General features: G+C 43.1%; 1 pseudogene; it reads left to right on the top strand.

Annotated features, from left to right (window-relative positions):
* Positions 1 to 23,628, top strand: part of LOC141271436 (uncharacterized) — a 116,687-nt pseudogene that overhangs the window by 71,796 nt on the left and 21,263 nt on the right.

Genomic DNA, 23,628 nt, shown 5'->3' on the forward strand with positions numbered 1-23,628 from the left:
GTATAGTTTTTTTCATAAGCCGATCAAAAAATATAGCTTCTTTATTTAGCAAACGCCCAAACATTGATAATTGTCGCACCCAACCATGTAAAAATACAACAGCTTCTTCCGTTTGCACTGCCTGTCTATAAATAACAGCAATGCATGCATCTGCCTCCCTCAAAATGGAAAATTTTTGACCGTACAATTTAGGTAGCCTACAACGTCTGATACTACAGTAGGTTGTTAAATCTTCTGTTAGTTACTTCTGGTTTCCTCCGTTTTTTCCTAGCCAGATAGGTTGAAGTCATTTGGACATTAAAAAGCCTGTGTTTGCATTATAGAGCTCAAAACGTGTTTAATTTACTCCAAGGGGAACTCCCAGACTTGAATATTTTCTAGACAATTTGACTTTTTATTTGCATAAATTTGTTCATTGCAAATCAAAATTGTGGAGAAAATTCCGCAAAGCCAGGTTTCAGACGATGGAAGCAGTTTCCACTTAGAAACCTTTTTAAGTAACCACACATTGATAACTTATAATTAATGGTAGTAACATCTAAAGTGTAAATTCTACACGTTATATCTCCTTTATATGTTTCCACTTTATTATAACCAGTAATTCTTTGATGTTACCTCGTCTCATTTTCTTCCCATTCAGGTCCCTACAATATTTAATCCTCTCATTGGGAGTCTATACAAGAGAATTTTTTTGATTGACCCGTTAAGGATGAATGGGGACCGGGACAAGATGGCAGAGAGGATATTACACCTCACCCTAGAGATCCTCTTCCGGCTTACTGGAGAGGTGAGAGATTCTGATGATGTCACATTACATCATTCTTATCTATGGGAATAACAGATGGACTGAACTGGAGAGGTGAAGACTCTGGAAATATCTGTAGTGAGATTTATTAATGTGTCTCTCCATAACCAGGATTACACAGTAGTGAAGAAGACCTCTAGTGAGCGCTGTCAGGCCCCTGTGTCTGAGGGATGGGGAAGAGCCCTGAGCCCAATTATGGGACCTCCACCTCACCCCCTGATACATGAGAACCTCATTGACCAGGAGGTCCTAGAACTCACCTACAAGATGATTGAGCTGCTGACTAGAGAGGTGACACTACTGGGAATGCTGGGACATTATACAGTAATGCAAGGGATTTGGGGATGACCTTATCATTGTATGTTTCAGGTACCTGTAAGGTGTCAGGATGTCACCGTCTATTTCTCCATGGAGGAATGGGAGTATTTAGAAGAACACAAAGATCTGTACAAGTGCGTGATGATGGAGGTTCTTCAGCCCCTCAAATCACCAGGTAATATACAGAAGTAAATACACACAGCATATAATTATCTGTATGTAAAGAATGAATTCAGTTACTTTTTTGTGTTTCCTCCAGCTGTAGCCAGTGAGAGGACAACACCAGAGAAATGTCCTCATCCTCTTCTTTTGCATGACTTTAAACAAGAAAATCCAAATGTTCCTCAGAATCACCAGGTAGATGGAGATAAGGTGTCATATGATCTCTCCTATGATGTTTAGACTGCTGTGAAGGTCTTGTCTTCAGTCTTGTTTTACCCACCAGTGTTGTATGTTTTATACTTGTGTAATGAGAATGGTGGAGATGGCAGGATTAGAGCTGATCATAGATTTGACTTCTCCATCTGTCTGTGACTTTAACAATATTTGTTTCAGGGTAAGGATCTGACCCATATTAATACAACAGAGATATATATGAGAAGTGATGAGCAGTGTAAAGAGGAGATTCCTACAAATGATTACTCAGGTGAGTAGTAACCACTAAATGTAGTGAAGTCTCAGATTATGCATCCACATGGAAGCCGTGTTTTCTCAATAGGATGTCTAAAACCCAGGTACACTGAGGAACAAAAAGGGTAACAATATTTTGAATTTTTGACTTTCAGGCTCCATATCTCACCATCAACTACTGCTTCGAACGTGAGACTACCATCATTTTATAGACAATCATCTTGGCTATCTCATACATAGATTTGACTTTAGCATATGATTAGTTATGCAGATTCTTGTCATGTCACTGTTTGCTCCTAGTATTGGAAAAATATTTTTCTTACAGTATACTACAAAATACAATCTGTTCTCACATTCTCTAAAAGCGCAGTGTGTTATTAGTTTAATTCCCAAAGCAAAGATTTTCCAAGCAAAGAGAATCAGCATCATCCATTTCATCATGTGAGTGACATGATAGTTGGAAGAATACGAAATGATGTCTGTCCATCCATTCAAAAGCCAAGAGGTGGACGTCCAGGCAAAATATCGGAGTCAACAAGTCGGCTCATCACAAGGTCTATCAGTTCTGGCGTGACAAACATGGCAGTGGAGGTGGTTCATATGCTTCTTAATCGTGTGATCACAGATATCCAAGCACATTATACAAGCCTGGAATGGTGTCTCGGAAAAAAAGGTGAAGAAGCCTCGACTTCAGTATCGTTATAAGAAGCGTTGGCTTGAGTTTGCAAAAAGTATGAAAAGTGGACAGTAGAAGATTGGAAATGGGTGATTTGGAGTGATGAGACAAAATACAATAGACCAGGCTCTGATGGGTGCAAGTGGGTCTGGAAGAAATAAAGGGAAAAGGGGTTAACGGATCGAGAAATTGAAGAAACTGTCAAGTTCGGCGGAGGAAACCTTATGATATGGGGTTATTTCACTGCCAAAGGTGTTGAATACTTGATCGGCATCAATGATGATTTCAATGCTGAGCTATATGTGAATATCCTACAAGGCAAGTTACTTCTTACCCTCGAGTCTTAATGGTATGAAAAGGACCACATGGTGTTGCAACAGGACAACATCCCGAAGCATACTTTGAGATTGGCAAAGAAATGGATCAATGATAAAGAGGTAGAGATGCTGGTTTGGCCTACACAGTTCCCAGACTTCAACCCAATCAAACGCTTATGGGTAGAGTTGAAGAAAAAACTGTGTACATACCCAAGTGAGTCGACCAGTGGGCACCAACTTTGGGAACATGTAGAAGAGACCTGTGATCAAATTTTGGTCGAGACATATTTGAATTTTATAGAGAGCATGCTCAGAAGGATTCAGGCAGTGTTGAAAGCCAAAGGTGGATTTACAAAATACTAATATTACAATAATAATTAAAATTTAGATTTTTTTAAGGAGCAAAACAGTAATCATGCCGTGACATGGCAAGAATCTGCATAAACTAATCATATGCTAAAGTCAAATTTATGTATGAGATAGCCAAGATGATTGTCAATAAAATGATGGTATTCTCACTTTCGAAGCCGTAGTGGATGGTGAGATATGGAGCCTGACATCCTCAAAGAGTCATCCGACAATAACACTTTTCCACTTAGTACTGTATCAGGGTTAGACGTATGGACCTGTTCCTCCCTAGCTGATTCATCCTTTTAAGGTTGCTAAATTTAACTGAGCAGTTTCAGATATATAAAGCTGTAGGGGTTCTAGTCAAATTGGTGAAATTTGGAATCTTCTCATAACTGACGTCATTTTAAAACTTCTAATTGATCGCTGATTTTAAAATTATTGCCTATTCAGACAATTTTTTTTTAAATTGTTTTCACTCTGTAATGCTCTAAATAGGGGGGACAAGCAAAAATCAGAGCTCAAATACTGGCCAAATTCTGTGCTACAAGCTTTTTACCATTCTAAAGGGTTTCTTATGCTCTGCTTATTTCCGCATCAGGAGGTATATGGGGCAGGTGACATCTCATCAACTGATGCCTACTGATCGGGCATGCGTACTACAAGGTATCAGTAGGCATGATGTCCGTTGACCCCCCCCGATCACCTGCCAATGCAGAAGTGAGCCGAGCAGGACTGAGCCTTTAAGCTCTGCTTTCCTATTGCTCCAGTGTTTCATAACCAAGATTCCAACAGAACACTCTTTCTGGAGGTCGTAGCCTCTTCAGTTGCAGTAGATGCTGTCTGATACATAAAACAAGGCATAGTATAAGAGTTTTTCCTATTCGGCACAGATCACACGTTGCATGCAGTTTGGAACATTCTTCCCAATATAATGACAATCCTTCTTCCACTTTTCTTGGTAGTAAATTCTAAAAGCTCCCAAACACATTAGATGTCCGTCGGCCAAATGATCTTTCATCTGACCCCCATCTCTCCTGACTTCTCTATACATAGGAACACACAGCTCGGCCAAGTGCTTCTTTGTTCTTGATGAGAGAGCTGTTGTCAGACGTTTCTCTGGCAGCGGTGTATTTCCTTGAAAACAAAAGTAGCAGGAAATTCAACAGGCTGGAGTTCTTTTCTTACTTAACATCCTAATGTCGATAGGTCCCTAAACACATTAGACTTCCATCAGATCCAGGAGTGGACATACCACCTGTGCAGCCGGTGCAATTGCACAGTGGCCCCGAGCAGGGGGGGGGCCCAGGAGATCCATCACAGAGCTGTCAGCAGTATTAACACTTAGCAGGAGAGGCAGACACTCTACACAAGATTATGATAAAAGGGCCCCCCCCTTCACATCTTGCTGACGGGATGATATTCAAGTGTCTTCTGTGCCCGGGAGTCACAGCTTGGTGCGGGAAGCTTCAGCAGAAGACGACTGTGTGTGTACCAGACTGGCAGGATGGTAAGACATGCAGCCTCTCCTGTGGAAGTTCTGGAATAGTATTGTTTTAAAGAAATCAAAAATTCCTATATGAACATGTTGGCAGCAGTGGTCTCCTGTGGAAAGTGCCGGTCACATATCCACAAGTTGTGTGCACAGCGGCTGCCGGTGACATGCACTAGTGCAGTCTGTACCCTGCAGGGGAAAACTGCAATCTCACATACACCATAAGTCTGTATGAAGAATTGCTGAAGTCCCCTGGTACACTGGTTAATATAGGGTGTTACGGATCCGGATGGTGGAACCTCTGTGCTGCAGAGCAAGGAGGGACCCAGAGGGGCGTAACTAAGTATCAACTCGGACCGACCCAGGTCGTACGGCGGCTAACGACTCCGTGACCAAGGAGGGACAGAGCAGAGGGACCAGGTGCTACTCTGCGGACGACCTTGTAAGGAAGCAGGTGACTCCCACGGGTCAGATGGCTGAGACTGACCGATACTGCAGATGGGCACAGCAGGCAGGCTGACGAGAGGTCCAGGTAGATGAACTGGCAGAGACTGCAGGCGACAGGCGGGAGCCTCTAGGTAGGCTGTCAGGTGGTCACGGCAAGTGACGGGCAGGAGCCTCCAGGTAGGCAGACAGGTGGTCACGGCAAGTGACAGGCAGGAGCCTCTAGTTAGGCTGTCAGGTGGTCACGGCAAGTGACGGGCAGGAGCCTCCGGGTAGGCAGACAGGTGGTCACGGCAAGTGACGGACAGGAGCCTCCAGGTAGGCTGACAGGTAACAGGCAGGTGCTTCCAGGTAAGCCGGCGGATGAGGCCCATAGACAGACTGGCGGACTGAATGGAAGACAGACTGTCGGGCAGGAGAGTAGTCAGGCTGGCGGGCAGGACTAGTAGTCAGACTAGCAGCGGGACCTCAGGGCTGAAGCAGAGGTTAGAACACTGTGCATCAACTATTGCTCTGGCACCTCCATTTTGGAACAGGTGCCTTATATATGGGAGGGCCTCCGGCAATTGGCCGGGGACTCCTTAGAGCGGCGCGCGCGGCCCCTTTTAAGAGGGAGGGAGCGCGCGCGCCCTAAGCACAGTGCCCGGGAAGCTGCGCGCGCCGGCAGCAGCAGCAGGAAAAGGAGCCCTGGTGGACGCCGGACAGGGGGCGCGGCGGTGAGAGGGACGGCGTCTCTGCCTGGCCGATGTACAGTACAATTGAGCCTGTTACATTGCTTAAAATAAATTGCAGTTCTGATTCCCAGTGCAAGTGGGTGGTCGCGTGATCGCTTGTATGTGATTAGCGCTGCAGTTATAAGCAGTATGTACACAGAGTGTGGACCCATAGGATTACTATTCACCCCATGCACTGCTCTATGTGTGTGCTGCTTACAAGAGCAGCGTATTTCAGAGCGGTGTTTTGAGCAATTGTTGGGGGTCTCAGGACCCAGACGCCCACCGATCACAAGCTATTTACAGTGCCTATTGTATATTTAACAAGAAAATTGTTATAATACTAAATCAAATTACTGGTACACTTTAAAGAACTATATTCATTTCAATGCCGATTTCTGCTGGCAGACAGCGATCACAGACGACTCCTTCCAGCGATTCAGTGGCTTCTGCAGGGAGAAGCTCCGTGTCAATCAGGATCTTGGCAGTGATCTCCCATTAACAGAGCTGCCCGGAAAAAAAAGATGCTCTGTTTATGTGAAGCAGCAGAATTAAAAGCCGAAGCCGTCTGTGACCCCTCTATGCCAGCATTGGGTAGGACAGGCAGGAAGTTACCAACAATCTGCCAGTTAGCTCATAGGCCCATAGTAAAGAAAAAGAAACCGTTCCGGATAATCCCTTAGCGTTCTGAAAAAAAAATTAATTTCTCCTAACTACAGTATTATTTCCTCTAATATGTAAAGTAGTGAGAGTCTGGACCACTTGATAAGTGATAGGCCATGATAAGCACATCCAAATATGACGTATCAATGGCATGACTGCTTTGTGTTATATTCAGTTCTTCAATATCGAGCCTACATTTATTGTTTAGATTTTATAATTGTGTTCTAAACTAGTAATAAATATAATAATCTATATGTTTACACAACATTGTTGCATTATGAAGGTGGGGGGCCCAGAAATATTTCTTGCACAGGGGCCCTCTGCAGTCTGTGTCCGCCCCTGATCAGATCCCACTGATATTGGTGGGTTTGGCTGACTGTAGCCTTATGATAGGGGACCTAAAAGTTGCTGTCCCACGAACAAAGTACATTTTAATAAAAAAAAAAACAAAAAAAAAACAGATCCACAATTGGATTTTTGGAAAAAAAAATATTCCTGTGCCGAGATAATCTTATACATGTGCCCCTGCTATGTACTGTATAATTGCTGTGTCTGACCGTACAGGAAGATGGTCTGATCATACCATAGCTCCTGGCAGGGGAGGGCTTGCAGCAAGCTTGGCTGTGGAGTCGGTATAAAATGGACAGACGCCGACTCTTAAAATATATAATAAATTGGGTACAGTAGTTCAATGCAGTATGTGCTGAATATTTTTTCATAAGAATTTGGGAAAGTTATGAAATGTCCTATAAGTGTCTGTTCTATTCTTCATCTAAGATCTAGGCTTTTAGTTGAGATGAATCCGCCTGATGTTAACATTTTACTGCAATAAATTTATCACTTAAGCATAAGACATGTATGAGGGAGTCTAAGTCGGACGTTTGGCTTACCGACTCCACAGCCCTGGGCGGCAGGACTGGTGAGTTGGCAGAAACATGCGCTACTATGGTAAAACATGCAGGGAAATGTGTTACCTCACAGAAATAAGCAGCATTTAACCTGCTGCTGCACTTTGTAACTGGGATGAAAGTGTCTCATTATGGACAAGAATTCATCGTTCTGCTGATCAACCTGGGTCCAAATGGTTGAACTTCCACCAATCAATATGTTTTCAGTTGTCCTTTGGATTCTTTTATTTCGACATCTCTTTTAATACGGGTTATGTTTTTGGCAGATGACTATTCCAGGACATTACAAGGACATCAGATATCTTCAGATTTCAAAGCAGAAGATGACGGCATAACACAACATACATATGAAGAGCAAAGCAAAGATCTATCGTCTGAACATTTTAAACAGGTCTGATCAAAAACTGTTAAGCAATCTAAAAATCATAAAAGGGTGATAAAGAGCAAACAACCCACCCTGTAAACAAACCATATTCATGTTCAGAATGCAAGAAATGTTTTTTTTATACAAAAATCAGTTCTTGTTACACTCACACAGGGGAGAAGCCATATTCATGCCTAGAATGTGAGAAATGTTTTCATCAAAAATCATCTCTTACAAGACATCATATAATTCACATAGAGAAAAAGGCATTTTCATGTTCAGAATGTTGCTTATGAAATCACACAGGGGAAAAGCCTTTTTAATGTTCAGAATGTGGAAAATCTTTTAGCATTAAATTCGCTCTTGTGCATCAGAGAAATCACACAGGGGAGAAGCCATATACCTGTTTATAATGTGGAAATTCTTTTTACCAGAAATCAAAACTTGTTATACATCAGAGAAGCCATATTCATGCCCAGCATGTGAGAAATATTTTCATTCCAAATCATATAAGATATCAGAATGTGAGAAACCTTTCATCAACAAGACTACTTGTCACGTTTTAGGCATTGACTGTGGCCGAGGGAAGCTGTGAGTGTGCTGGACTTTCGGTTTTGTAAGTGACCGTTCAGTCATCCGTTCTGATGCTGGAGCGTGCTGGGTTGTCAGCATATTGATTGACAACCCTGCTGCTCAATCTGGTGTAGTCTGTGGGCATTTACACAGGTGCCTCCCATCCTTAATCATTTGTAAGGTATTTAGATCTCTAGTTGTTAGTAGTCCGTGTCAGTTGTAGCTTTGCTTAACTTAGGTGTATTTGCTTAGCTCTATATCTCTTTCCTCTGACCTTGTTGTTGGAACTAGGATTTGTTATGACTATTCTTGAGGTTTATCCTTCCTGCTTTTTACACTCTATGACTTCAGGTATCTGACCGCGGTCTTGGCCTTTTGACTATTTGTTTTCTTTTACTCCATTGTCTTTACATAACCTTCTGTCTTTTGACCCCGGACTGTTTCCTGACCACGCCTTTGTCTTACTCCTCTGTTCTTCGCGCTCTCCTGGTATCTGACCTCGGACCTCCTGACTACCCTGTCTCACGATTTGTCAGTGAGTAGTGACTCTTCATCACACTGCTCTTGTTCTCCATCAGAAAATTTAAATTGGGTAGAAGCCATTTTAATCTTCACATTGTGGAAATAGCTTTAAACTGAATTCACATGTTAGATATCAGAGAAGTCACACTGGGGAGAAACCATTTATATTTTCAGAATGAGAAACATTTCAGTTTTAAAGGGAATCTATCACCAGGTTTTTGCTCCCTCATCTGAGAACAGCATTATGTAGGACAAGAGACCCTGATTCCAACAATGTATAAGTTATTGTGTGCAGAAGTTTTGACACAGAGATTTTCGATGTATCAGAGCTCAGAAAGCTAATCCCCCCCCCACTCTACAGCTTTCTGTGTACATTGTCTATTGACAGTAAGCTGATCATCAGAGGAGGGGGCATGGCCTGATCAGGGTTCGTACAGTACAGACCAAAAGTTTGGACACACCTTCTCATTTAAAGATTTCTCTGTATTTTCATGACTATGAAAACTGTACATTCACACTGAAGGCATCAAAACTATAAATTAACACATGTGGAATTATATACTTAACAAAAAAGCGTGAAACAACTGAAAATATGTGTAACGGGTCTGGGAGGCGGAACCTCTGAGCAACTATACAAGGGGGCGGTCCTTGTAAGGAAGCGGGTGGCTCCCAGGGAAGACGGGCAGGTAATCACGGCAAGTGACAGGGACAGTCTCTGGGTAGAAGGGCAGGTAGTCACGGCAAGTGACAGGGACAGTCTCTGGGTAGAAGGGCAGGTAGTCACGGCAAGTGACAGGGACAGTCTCTGGGTAGAAGGACGGGTACTCACGGCAAGTGACAGGGACAGTCTCTGGACAGGCAGGTGGTCACGGCTAGTGACGGCAGAGCCTCCAGGTAGGCTAGCAGGCAGGTAGCAGGTGAGCGCTCCTAGGTGAGCAGGCGAGAGTCTCTGGACAGGCAGGTGGTCACGGCAAGTGACGGCGGAGCCTCCAGGTAGGCTAGCAGGCAGGTAGCAGATGAGCGCTCCCAGGTGAGCAGACAAGAGTCTCTGGACAGGCAGGTGGTCACGGCAAGTGACGGCGGAGCCTCCAGGTAGGCTAGCAGGCAGGTAGCAGATGAGCGCTCCCAGGTGAGCAGACAAGAGTCTCTGGACAGGCAGGTGGTCAGGCTAGCAGGCAGGTAGCAGATGAGCGCTCCCAGGTGAGCAGACAAGAGTCTCTGGACAGGCAGGTGGTCACGGCAAGTGACGGCGGAGCCTCCAGGTAGGCTAGCAGGCAGGTAGCAGACGAGCGCTCCCAGGTGAGCGGGCAGGCGGTGCCTTATATATGGTGAAGTCCTCTGGCCATTGGCCGGGGACTCCTTAGGACGGCGCGCGCGGCCCCTTTAAGAGAGGGGGAGCGTGTGCGCGCGCCCTAAGCACCGTGGCCGGGAAGCAGCGCGCACTGCCAGCAGAGCGGGAGGAAGACGCCGGGCACAGAGCGGAGAGGTGAGGGGAACAGCGTCCCTGCCTAGCAGGAGGCAGGGACGCCGACGCTACAATATGTCTTATATTCTAGGTTCTTCAAAGTAGCCACCTTTTGCTTTGATGACTGCTTTGCACACTCTTGGCATTCTCTTGATGAGCTTCAAGAGGTAGTCACCGGAAATGGTCTTCCAACAATCTTGAAGGAGTTCCCAGAGATGCTTAGCACTTTTTGGCCCTTTTGCCTTCACTCTGCGGTCCAGCTTACCCCAAACCATCTCGATTGGGTTCAGGTCTGGTGACTGTGGAGGCCAGGTCATCTGGCGTAGCACCCCATCACTCTCCTCCTTGGTCAAATAGCCCTTACATAGCCTGGAGGTGTGTTTGGGGTCATTGTCCTGTTGAAAAATAAATGATGGTCCAACTAAACGCAAACTGGATGGAATAGCATGCCGCTGCAAGATGCTGTGGTAGCCATGCTGGTTCAGTATGCCTTCAATTTTGAATAAATCCCCAACAGTGTCACCAGCAAAGCACCTCCACACCATCACACCTCCTCCTCCACGCTTCACGGTGGGAACCAGGCATGTAGAGTCCATCCTTTCACCTTTTCTGCGTCGCACAAAGACACGGTGGTTTTAACCAAAAATCTCAAATTTGGACTCATCAGACCAAAGCACAGATTTCCACTGGTCTAATGTCCATTCCTTGTGTTCTTTAGCCCAAACAAGTCTCTTCTGCTTGTTGCCTGTCCTTAGCAGTGGTTTCCTAGCAGCTATTTTAGCATGAAGGCCTGCTGCACAAAGTCTCCTCTTAACAGTTGTTGAAGAGATGTGTCTGCTGCTTGAACTCTGTGTGGCATTGACCTGGTCTCTAATCTGAGCTGCTGTTAACCTGCGATTTCTGAGGCTGGTGACTTGGATAAACTTATCCTCAGAAGCAGAGGTGACTCTTGGTCTTCCTTTCCTGGGGCGGTCCTCATGTGAGACAGTTTCTTTGTAGCGCTTGATGGTTTTTGCAACTGCACTTGGGGACACTTTCAAAGTTTTCCCAATTTTTCGGACTGACTGACCTTCATTTCTTAAAGTAATGATGGCCACTCATTTTTCTTTACTTAGCTGCTTTTTTCTTGCCATAATACAAATTCTAACAGTCTATTCAGTAGGACTATCAGCTGCACAACACAACTGATGGTCCCAACCCCATTTATGAACCAAGAAATCCCACTTATTAAACCTGACAGGGCACACCTGTGAAGTGAAAACCATTTCCGGTGACTACCTCTTGAAGCTCATCAAGAGAATGCCAAGAGTGTGCAGAGCAGTCATCAAAGCAAAATATGGCTAGAACCTAAAATATAAGACATATTTTCAGTTGTTTCACACTTTTTTGTTAAGTATATAATTCCACATGTGTTAATTCATAGTTTTGATGCCTTCAGTGTGAATGTATAATTTTCATAGTCATGAAAATACAGAAAAATCTTTAAATGAGAAGGTGTGTCCAAACTTTTGGTCTGTACCGTATACACTGTGGTCCTAGCAGTGATAATTTTCTGGGGATAAAACCTTCATTGTATGGAAAAAAAATAGCACACAGCTTAGTAGGGGACACATCGCTGAAATCTGTGTTTCAGCTGCTACATTATGCTATCCTCAGATTACACAGCAAAAACCTGCTGACAGACTCTCTTTAAGGAAAATCTTGTTTTACATCAGAGAATTTATACAGGGTTTGAGTTAGTTTTAATTTCAGAATATGGGAAACATTATAACATTAATTCAAATATCTCACAACAGAGAATTAACACAAATAAGTCATTTTCATGTTCAGTATATGGGAAACAATATAGCACTAAATCATATTTTGTTATATATCTGAGATCTCACACAGGGGAGAAGCCAATTTCATGTTCAGTGTGTGGAAAGTGCTTTACAAAGAAGTCAACTGGATACACATCAGAGAATTCACACAGTATTTTGTTCAATATGATATTGGTTACCTCTGGCTTCTATCCGTCTTCCACTAGCCAGATAAGTTAAAGTTATTTGGACATTAAAAGGCTGTGGTTACATTATAGAAGTCAAAATATGTTCATTTGACTCCTAAGGGAACTCACAATGTTGTACTGATGTTTTCCAGGCAACTGGATGCTTCTTAATGTGTGAATTGATTCATTGCAGATCAAAATTTCGGGGAAAATTCTCCAAAATTTTACTGATAGTAAACATTTACATGTTATATTTCCTCAAATGTTTCCTCTTATCACCAGTAATTCTTTATGATTTTACATTGGCTCATCTTCTTCCCATTCAGGTCCCTACAATATCAGTTCCTCTCAGTGGAGATCTTCTATATGAGAGAACTTTCCTGATGGATAGAGACTGGGACAAGATGGAGGAGAGGATATTACACCTCACCCTAGAGATCCTCTTCCGACTTACTGGAGAGGTGAGAGATTCTGATGACGTCACATTACATCATTCTTATCTATGGGAATAACTGGAGAGGTGAGGACTCTGGAAATGTCTGTAGTGAGATTTGATAATGTGTCTCTCCATAACCAGGGTTACACAGTAGTGAAGAAGACCTCTAGTGAATACTTTCAGGACCCTATGTCTGGGGGAAGAACCCTGAACCCAATCACGGGACTTCCACCTCATTCCCTGATACATGAGGAAATCAATGACCAGAAGATCCTAGAACTCACCTACAAGATGATTGAGCTGCTGACTGGAGAGGTGACACTGCTGGGAATTCTGGGACATTATACAGAAATGCTATGAAGGGATCGGGGGGATGACTGTATCTTTGTATGTGTTAGGTTCCTATAAGGTGTCAGGATGTCACTGTCTATTTCTCCATGGAGGAGTGGGAGTATTTAGAAGGACACAAAGATCTGTACAAGGACGTCATGATGGAGGTTCCCCAGCCCTTCGCATTACCAGGTAATAGACATTACTAAATGTACACGGAATATAATTATCTGTATGTGAAGAATGAATCAGTCCCTGTATGTGTTTCCTACAGTTCTATCCAGTAAGAGGACAACACCAGAGAGATGTCCCCGTCCTCTTCTTCCACAGGACTGTAAACAAGAAAATACCAACGGTCATGTGATAAGTGATGAGCGTTGTAAAGAAGAGATTCCTACAGATGACTCAGGTGAGTAGTACTCAATAAATGTGGAGAAGTCACAGATTCTACCTACAAGTAGAAGCTATCGTGTCTCGATAGGTTGTCTGAAACGCAGCTATGTAATTTTGAAATTGGCGGGGGATTTAATCTAGGACAGCTTTGCTAAAGCCATTTCCTCTGGTCAATGAACAGGAATAACCTTTAAAAATAAGAAAAAGGATAAAGTATGTCCAAGCTTGCTGCCTTTCTACTGATAAAAACAATGTGTGTTCAGGAAAATTGTTTATTTTTAGAACACTATTGATTCCATGATTTTGTACATGTGAAAAGGGTTTACATACAACATACAAATATAAATTACAATTGTGGTAGATCGACTCACTTGTTTGCACATAGAGGTAGACACAGGAACACTCTCTTTAAATCTTCTGTGGTTTATTAAGGGAACTGCATAAACCATGGCAACATTAGCAAAACAAACACGTCCTTCCCGGCCTAACAGGAAAAACATACCATATGGCGCAGTCCTAGTTGCTACCGGTAACCACCCGCCTTAAGAACAAACAACCCAAGGTTTAGTTTTCCTTGACATGACAAAAACAGCTCCAGAACTTGTACCTTCAGACCCACCCCACACCACATGCTCTAAAAGGCTGGGAATTTATCCTCTGACTTCCTCCCTTTCTACAGGTGTTTAATCCCCATAGCACTACACATGGACCATTAACCCCTCATTCCTTCATGTGCTGGAACTTTTTTCCTATGTTTAATTACTGGAGCTAACAATCTCAGTGCTACATATCTCCCCTCCAGTACCTTTCCAGTGACAAAGATAAGATAAAGGTCATGGGAGAACTGGAGATTATTTGTGGGAATATATCAAGAGATTCGTTCAGAGATATGTGGAGGAGACAGATTATGGATGACCTTGTAGGTCAAAGCTAGTAGCTTGAACTGGAATCGTTAGGGAGTTGGAAGAGAATGAAAGGATTTGTAGATGGGTGAAATGAAGGATAGGTGAGGAAAGAAGTGGTTTAGTTGGGCAGCAGAGTTAAGAATGGTCTGGAGAGGTGGGAGTGTTGGCTGGAAGGTCACAGAGGCGGATGTTGCAGTAGTCGAGGCAGGAGATGATGAGGGCATGCACTAACATTTTATTAGATTCAGGGTTAAGAAAAGGACGGATTCTGGAAATATTTTTGAGTTTGAGGATGCAGGAGGTAGTAAGAGCTTGGATGTGCCGTTTGAAGGACAGGACAGCGTCAATGGTTACTCTGCGGCAGCAGACTTCCGGTACAGGGGAGAGTGTGATGTTAATTATTGTGATAGATCGGGTAGGGGACTTGAGTAGTATGGAGGAAAGATGATGAGTTCAGTTTTGCCCACATTGAGTCTTAGGAAGCGCAGTGAGAAGAAGGATGATACGGCTGATAGACATTCTTGGATTCTGGGCAGTAGAGAGATTGGAAGAAATGGGACTTTGAGTTGTCCCAGGCCAAAGGTATAGATGGAGAAGAGTAGGAGTCCCAGGACAGCAGAGCTTTGAGGGATACCGACATAGACAGGGAGGGACGAGGAGGTCATATGGGAATAAGATACACTACATGTGCAGTTAGTGAGGTATGAGAAGATCCAGGAGAGGGAAAGGTCTTTGATGCCAAGGGAAGAGAGAATGTGTAGTAGGATAGAATGGTCGACTGTGGTCAGTTGGGGGAGAGATGAGGTGGTTAGGGAGCAGAAGCAGGTGAAGCTGAGGTCTAATGTATGTCTGTGGGTGGCTGTGGAGGACTGTTGCATAATACGAGAGGTTGAAGCAAGCGACATGAGTTTGGGGACTGCCGAATGGTTGGTGTCAATGGGGGGATGTTGAAGTCACTCATGATGGTGAAAATTTCGAAAAAGAAGTGGTCAATAAAGGCAGTGGCCTGGTCTGGGCAGCTGTATATGATGGCCACTTGGAGGTTGGAGGGAGAGTGGATATGGAGAGAGTGAATTTCAAAAGAAGGAAGGGCAGAAGTAGGATTCGGTTAAAGGAACAGTTGTTAGAAAGAAGACCAATTCCTCCAACATGTCTATTGCTAGGGCTAGAAGTGTGGTTGAACTGAAGGCCAACGTAACACAACGCAGCAAGGGAGGCTGTGTCGGAGGGTGTTAGCCATGTTTTGGTTAAGTCCAAGGAAGGATAGGATGTCAGAGGTAACAAGGTCCTGAATGACATGGTGCTCATTGCTGATGGAACGGGCTTTTCATAGTGATCCAGAGAGGATGAGTGGCAATGTGGGAGTCAAGTGAATGGGCTTTATGTTGGAAAGGTTGCGGTAGATCTATTAGGTGGTGGGGAGTGTTAAAAGGAAGAAATAGTGGGGGTATTTGCTCAGAAGCTCCAGGATTAGGAGGAGGAGAAGCAAAGAGAGAGCAAACAAGTGGAAGGAGGAGAGTGACCGGCTTGTTATGTGTTTTAGAAGTAGGCATCTGAGGTTTAGTAGTGGCTCTGCAGATGAGGTCAAGTGGGGAGGTAAAAGGGAAGAAGAAATATTTGATTTGTGGGTTTTGAGACAACGAGGGACAGTAACAATAGTGGAGTAATAACTGTAATGGCATATGTAAGCATGGTGTGGAAAAGTAATTGTGGGAAGATAATAAGGAAGGTGCGGTTAGTAGACCATTGTAGTGCTTACCTTCTTGTGATTTCTAGAATATTTCTGATGTGCACTTAAAGGCTGCACTTTAATGAAGAGCTTACATAGACCAAAATGTTTGGATCTGTTGATATTATTGACACTAAGGAGATCTGAGGGAAATATCTCTTTTGGTTGAACCTTTCTCATACTGACTGGACATTCTCAAAGAGTCATCAGACAATAACATTTCTCCACTTTGTAGTGCAATTAAGGTTACATGTAAGGACCCATCCTCCCTGCACTGTCAAGTATTGGAGAATTTTCTCTATTTGAACGTGCATTGTACTGTCCTAAATTAGACAAGTTGTACTACATCTCTGTATACTTGTGCATTTCTATAAGCCTGTATTCTGGGGGTAAAATAAAAGTAAGATTTTGTTTTAACTAATAAAATTACTAAAAAATAATTAATTACCTTACCTGATGTGCATTTGGTGCAGATGTGAAGTGGCATTTTTACTGTTTTTTTTATCATACAGAAAAGCTTTTATTCTGCACTTAAAAATACAACTGTGTTTTTCCCTTCACACATGAGAACACCATGAGAGAGGGTCTGCCTCACTGGACAGGAAACCTATGTGTACAAAAAGATGGAGCCTCCCACCATTCTACATTGATTTCTTGTCCTTGAGGCAGAATTCTGTGGAGCTCCCAGGCGCTGCCTGGGATCAGGTGGGGATAGTTTTCTTTGCCTAACGGAAAGCTGTCCTCCCACGGGGAGGTTGGTAAGGTGTAGTTTTCCCATCAGGACCATGCCCGGCCCCAAAAGAGCCCAGTTAGAAACCAGGGATGGTGGTTGGCTGACGTCACTGCTGGTGCACGCTGGACCTTTAGATTCTTGAACATGGCCCACTGTCTCAGGGCGTGGTTGGTCTCCGTGGATCAGGAATCATCCAGACTACGTGGGCTCCTCCAAGTGACTACACTTAGGATCATCTACTAAGTTTAGATCTCTCCATGGACACTTCGGCTGACCTGATGGATTGTCCAGGCGAAGTGAACCATGACACGACTGCCCCATCCACTATCGTATGAAGGATGGTAAGGGGCAAGTGGCTGTGTGCGAAACTCCCTCCCCCTCCCCTCCCCTTCCTTCCTTATGTATTGATATTAATGCTCTAGGGAGAATTGCCTTGGAGAGCCACAACTAATGTTTAAGGAATGTGCGGCTTGTAAATTCAAACTGGAATCCTCTTTCACTAAGCATCTATGTGAAATGTGTATTGAGGAGATAGTAGCTGATGAGAAAACATGTACTACCCTTAAGAGAACAGGCATGATGGTTTATGGATACTTTTTTCTGACACTGGATATTCCAGGCAAAGTTATTAGTGTCCTGGCTACCCCATCCACTTTGGTATTAGGGATGTTATGGGTGATTGGCTGCAGGCTATTTTACTCCTCCAATAAGTTTACATTAATGTCTAGGAGGAAAGGCCTTGAAAGGCATTAGACTTAACGAAGGTTAAGGGACCGATTCTAAACTGGTTTTCTCCTATACTGATCTCTAAACTGTATTAAGAGACTATTGCTGCTGAAACTAAGTCCAGGTTAATCAATTAAGCAGTTGATTGAAGGATAATTCTGTAATACCCTAAAGCAGGGTTCCCAAGCTCCAGTCCTCAAGGCCCACCAACAGGTCATGTTTTCAGGATTTCCTTACTATTACACAGGTGTTGGAATTATTGCCTGTGCAGGGGATGCAATTATCACCTCAGCAATATTAACCGGTTCCCGACCGCCCACTGTAGATAAACGTCGGCGCTTGCTGGGCTCTGTGCAGCGCCGACGTTTAAAAACGGTGGGTGGTCTCGCAGCGCTCAGGACCCCCAGGGTCCTGCAAGAGCTGCGATTCCGGTGCAGAGCGTTAGCTCTGACAGGGGACATCATCGGGACCTGCTTCGATCAGGTCCCAGTGATGTTAACCCTTTGCTATGTTCTATATGCCGCGATCTATAGTGATCGCGGCATATAGAAGATAGACAGAGGAGAGGGGGTCATCTTACTTACCTCTCCGACGACCCCTGATACCTTCCAGGACCTGGGGTTGCTATGGCAGCTGGAGGTCACATGACCGCCTCCAGATCTGCCATGTATGGTCTCCTGCCTGGCTCAGCCTGCAGCTGAAGCCAGGCAGGAGACTCTGTCAGCGAAGATCTCATGTAATGTAATACATGTCTATTACATTACATGAGATCAGTGATCAGAAAAATAAAAATTAATGTCCCATACAGGGACTAAGTAAAAATGTAAAAAAAAATGTTTTTAAACTGTTAAAAAAAAAAAATCACAAAATAAATGAAAATAAATAAATAAAATATTAAACCAATAAATCCGTATATTTTTACAAAACCAAAAAAAGTACACATATTTGGTATCGCCGCGTCCGAAACAACCCAAGCTATAAAACTGTCACACTAATTAACTCCTTCTGTGCACACCGTAATAAAAATAAATAAAAAACGGAGCAAAAAAATATGCTTTTTCATCATATCGCCAAACAAAAAGTGGAAAAAAATGTGATGAAAAAGCAAAATAGAAATAAAAATGGTACCGCTGAAATCGTCATCTTGTTCCGCAAAAAAAAAGCCGCCATACAGCTCCATCAGCCGAAAAATAAAAAAGTTATAGCGCTCAGAATAAAGCAATACAAAAAAAATATTTTTTTCTATAAAATTGTTTTATTGTGTAAAAGCGCCATAACATAAAAAAAAATACAGTAAGTGTAGTATCGCTGTAAACGTACTGACCCGAAGAATAACGCTGCCTGATCACTTTTACCACAAAAAAACAAAAAACAATTCCTGAATTGTTGGTTTTTGTTAATTTTACCTCCCAAAAAACGGAATAGAAAGCGATCAAAAAATGTCACGTACCCAAAAATGGTACCAATAAAAATGTCAACTCGTCCCGCAAAAAACAAGCCATCACATGACTCTGTCGGCCGAAATATGGAAAAATTATAGCTCTCAAAATATGGTAATGCAAAAACTAGATTTTGCAAAAAAAAGCGTCTTTTAGTGTGTGACAGCTGTCAGTCATAACAACCCGATATAAATCTGGTATCTCTGTAATCGCACCGACCCGAAGAATAAAGTAATATAATCAGTTATACCACACTAGGAACGGCGTAAAAAATAAATAAAACCAATTCTTCACCTGCTACTGATTTGTTTATTATGTCTCCCAAAGATCGCAGTAAGGCTCTGCTCACATTTATCCTGTGCTCCGCGCTGAGCGCTTACACCAGAGTTTCCGTGTAAATCTCTGAAATACGTGATTCAGCCAGAACCCATGACGGAAGATTCCCTGTAATGAGGCAGATATAGGCCGCTGTGGACACAGTCTAGCCTGGGATCCCACGGTGTCATTTATTTTAGGCGTGCATAAAAGTGCGGTTGGCCACAGTTTTGTGCAGTTCTGAAAAAAAGGACACCGCTAAACAGAGGCCAGACGGAGTCCAGAGTAACTCTGCTGCCTCATTACAGTGAATGGATCCCGCAGGGGTTTCATCTGAATTACATCACTTGGAAATTTAGATGGAAACGCCGATGTAAGTGCTCAGCCTAGAGCGCCGGATAAATATTACGTAAAATGTTCCCAATAAAAGCTTCAACTCAGTCCTCAAAAAAAGCTAGTCCCCACTCGGGTCCGTCATCTGTTAAAAATATAAGGGACTTCCAAGTTACTGGTAGCAGAAAGGCTCTGGAAAAGCGAAATGGCCCTTGCCCCCCAAAAGAAATTCAGAAAATTTTGTGCTCCCAAATCCAAATGCCTATTCTACAATAATTTGTTCTCCAATTGTCAAATAGCACTCCGTCCCCCCCAGATCTCGCCGTATGGCTGAGCGGTACGATACAGCCACATATGGGGTATTGCCACTTTTAGAAGAAATTGTGTGACACCATTTTTACCCATTGCCCTGTGTGAAAATGTAAAATCTGGGTGTAAAACATTTTTTTTGTGGTAAAAATATAATTATGCTTTTTTCACTGCCCAATGGTATAAATTTAAAAATTAAAAAATACTCACTACTTCCCTAGATGAATTCCTTGAGAGGTGTAGTTTACAAAATGGGGTCACTTGTGGGGGTTTCTGCTGTTTCGGCCTGTCAGCGACTCTTCAAATGTGACATGGTGTCTGCCACCTATCCCAGCCAACATAGCGCTCCTTTCTCTTCCGAACCCTGCCGTACACCAAAGCAGTGGTTTTCCCCCACATATGGGGTATCGGCGTACTCAGGAGAAATTGCACAACAAATTTCATGGTGCAATTTATCCTGTTACCCTTATGATAATGCAAAATTAGGGAATGAAAAACATTTTTTGTGGGAAAAATGTGAAAATTTTATTTTTACGGCTCAATATTATAAACTTCTGTGAAGCAGCTGGGGGTTCAAGGTGCTCACCACACATCTAGATAAGTTCCCTATGGGGTCTAGTTTCCAAAATGGTGTCACTTGTGGGGGGTTTCCACTGTTTAGGCACATCAGGGGCTCCCCAAATGCAACATGGCGTCCGCAAATTATTCAAACAAATTTTACTTTCAAAAAGTCAAATGGCGCTTCTTCCCTTTCAAACCCTGCCGTGCGCCCAAACAGTTGTTTGCCTCCTCATATGGGGTATCAGCGTGTTCAGGAGAAATTGCACAACAAATTTCATGGTGCAATTTTTCCTATTACCCTTATGATAATGCAAAATTAAGGGATGAAAAACGTTTTTGTGGGAAAAATGTGAAAATTTTATTTTTACAGCTCAATATTATAAACTTCTGTGAAGCACCTTGGGGTTCAAGGTGCTCACCACACATCTAGATAAGTTCCCAAAGGGGTCTAGTTTCCAAAATGGTGTCACTTGTGGGGGGTTTCCACTGTTTAGGCACATCAGGGGCTCCCCAAATGCAACATGGCGTCCGCTAATTATTCAAACAAATTTTACATTCAAAAAGTCAAATGGCGCTCCTTCCCTTCCGAACCCTGCAGTGCGCCCAAACAGTGGTTTTCCCTCACATATGGGGTATCAGCACGCTCAAGAGAAATTGCACAAAAAAATTTGGGGTCCATTTTTTCCTGTTACCCCTGTGAAAAAAAAAAAATTGGGTCTAAAGTAACATTTTTGTGAAAAAAGTTAAGGCTGTGTGCCCACGTAGCATTTTTCAAGCGTATATGCTGCGGAATTTCCGCAGCGTAAACGCTTGAAAAACGCATGTATATCCGCACCCCATGGTCCCCAATGGGATTCCGCAAGTTCTATGCACATGCTGCGGATTTTTCCGCAGCGTTTATGCCGCGTTCAAAAATCCGCAGCATGTCATTTAATTTTGCGTTTCCGCAAGCGGAATTGCCTTTGTCCAATGCATAAAAAACGCAAGGCAATTCCGCATGTGGAAAACGCGTGATAAACGCGCGAAAAATGCGAGATAAACGCGTGCGGAATTCTGCATGCGTTTTTCCGGGAGAGGACTTGCATTTATGCAGCAGAAATTTTCTGCTTCATAAATGCAACGTGGGCACATAGCCTAAGGCTGTGTGCCCACGTAGCGTTTTTCAAGCGTATATGCTGCGGAATTTCCGCAGCGTAAACGCTTGAAAAACGCATGTATATCCGCACCCCATGGTCCCCAATGGCATTCCGCAATGTCAATGCCCATGCTGCGGATTTTTCCGCAGCGTATATGCTGCAGTCAAAAATCCGCAGCATGTTCATTAATTTTGCGGAAGCGCAGCGGAATCAATGTGCGGATGGTACCCAAGTCTGGATGAGAGGAGACTCTCATCCAGACCTGGGTACCAAAGAACCTGTAAAAAAAAGAATAAAATAAAGTTTATACTTATCTTCTGATGTTTTCCCTCCGTCGCGCTGTTGTCTGAAGGACCTGCCACGTCATTGAGTCATGTGACCCACCACATGACTCAATGACGTCACCGCAGGTCCTGCACACAACAGCGTGAGCCGCTCAAGACTCCGGACGGGGCAGAGGATGCATCAGAAGGTGAGTATAAAGTTTATTTTTTTATTTTTTACCATTCTGAACAAGTTGTCAAGCACTTTTCCAAGTGATGCTTGGAGAAGTGCTTGATAACCCGCATGCGGAAATGCATGCAAAGACGCCTCACAAACGCTTCTACCTGGCGGGAAAACCGCATGTAATATCCGCATGCGATTTTCCCGCCAGGGAGAAGCGTAAAAAATATGCTTCAGGTCCGCAACGTGGGCACATAGCCTGAATGTTAATTTTTTTCTTCCACATTCCAAAAATTCCTGTGAAGCACCTGAAGGGTTAATAAAGTTCTTGAATGTGGTTTTGAGCACCTTGAGGGGTGCAGTTTTTAGAATGGTGTCACTTTTGGGTATTTTCTGTCATAAAGACCCCTCAAAGTGACTTCAAATATGATGTGGTCCCTAAAAAAGTTTTTGTAAATTTTGTTGGAAAAATGAGAAATCGCTGGTCAACTTTTAACCCTTAAAGTTCCCTAACAAAAAAAAAAAATTGCGTTCCAAAATTGTGCTGATGTAAAGTAGACATGTGGGAAATGTTATTTATTAACTATTTTGTGTGACATATCTCTCTGATTTAAGGGCATGAAAATTCAAAGTTTGAAAATTGCAAAATTTTCACAATTTTCACCAAATTTCCGATTTTTTCACAAATAAACGCAAGTTATATCGAAGAAATTTTACCACTATCATGAACTACAATATGTCATGAAAAAAAACAGTCTCAGAATCAGGGGAATACGTTGAAGCGTTCCAGAGTAATTACTTCATAAAGTGACAGTGGTCAGAATTGAAAAAATTGGCCCGGTCACGAAGGCAAAAACAGGCTCTGGTGCGAAGTGGTTAAGGAAATCCTGAAAATATGGCCTGTTGGTGGGCCTTGAGGACTGGAGTTGGGGAACCGTGCCCTAAAGAACTGACTGAGCAAGTGAAGCAGATTGTGCAAGTGGACACGCGGCATCTTTGGCGACTTCTGAGCAGGTCAACTGGGCCTTTATCATTTGCCAAAAACAAAACTTCAGAGAGATGGGAAGCTTCCAGTACATCCTATAGGGGGAAGTATATACATAACAATGTTTCTGCCATGATCAAAAAGGAATGAATATTTTATTTCAAAATTAAATTTTTATTGAAAGGTTATATAATTTTCAATTACAAAAATACAAAAAAAGGAAGAATAAACAGGACAATATCAGCATCAATATATTATAGAATATATATAGTATATCGTCCAATTAAAACATCAAGTTATAGGAAAAAAAAGGAGGGAAGGGAACATTTTAAGCAATCCGCATCACAATTATGAAGTTACTAAAATCCAGTGGAAACCATGCATAGTGCAGCCAGGATCGGACCAGCGCAGAGCATAATCAGTACAGAGAAGAAACGCATAGAAGAAAGGGTGGGTCACATCAGTCTGGTGAACGGCGGCAGGCATCGTATTCCTGGAATTCAATCCAGTCTCTCCAAGTCTCACAGTATCTATCATAGTCAGTGGGGGATTGGGCAATGAAATGTTCCATCCTATTTAGAAGAGCTATTTCACCGAACCACTCCTCCAGAGTAGGTGGAGAAGTA

The sequence above is a fragment of the Phyllobates terribilis genome, unplaced genomic scaffold (genome assembly GCF_046119375.1).
Source record: "Phyllobates terribilis strain yellow unplaced genomic scaffold, ASM4611937v1 Scaffold_5__5_contigs__length_657084704, whole genome shotgun sequence".
In the NCBI taxonomy this organism is placed as follows: domain Eukaryota; kingdom Metazoa; phylum Chordata; class Amphibia; order Anura; family Dendrobatidae; genus Phyllobates; species Phyllobates terribilis.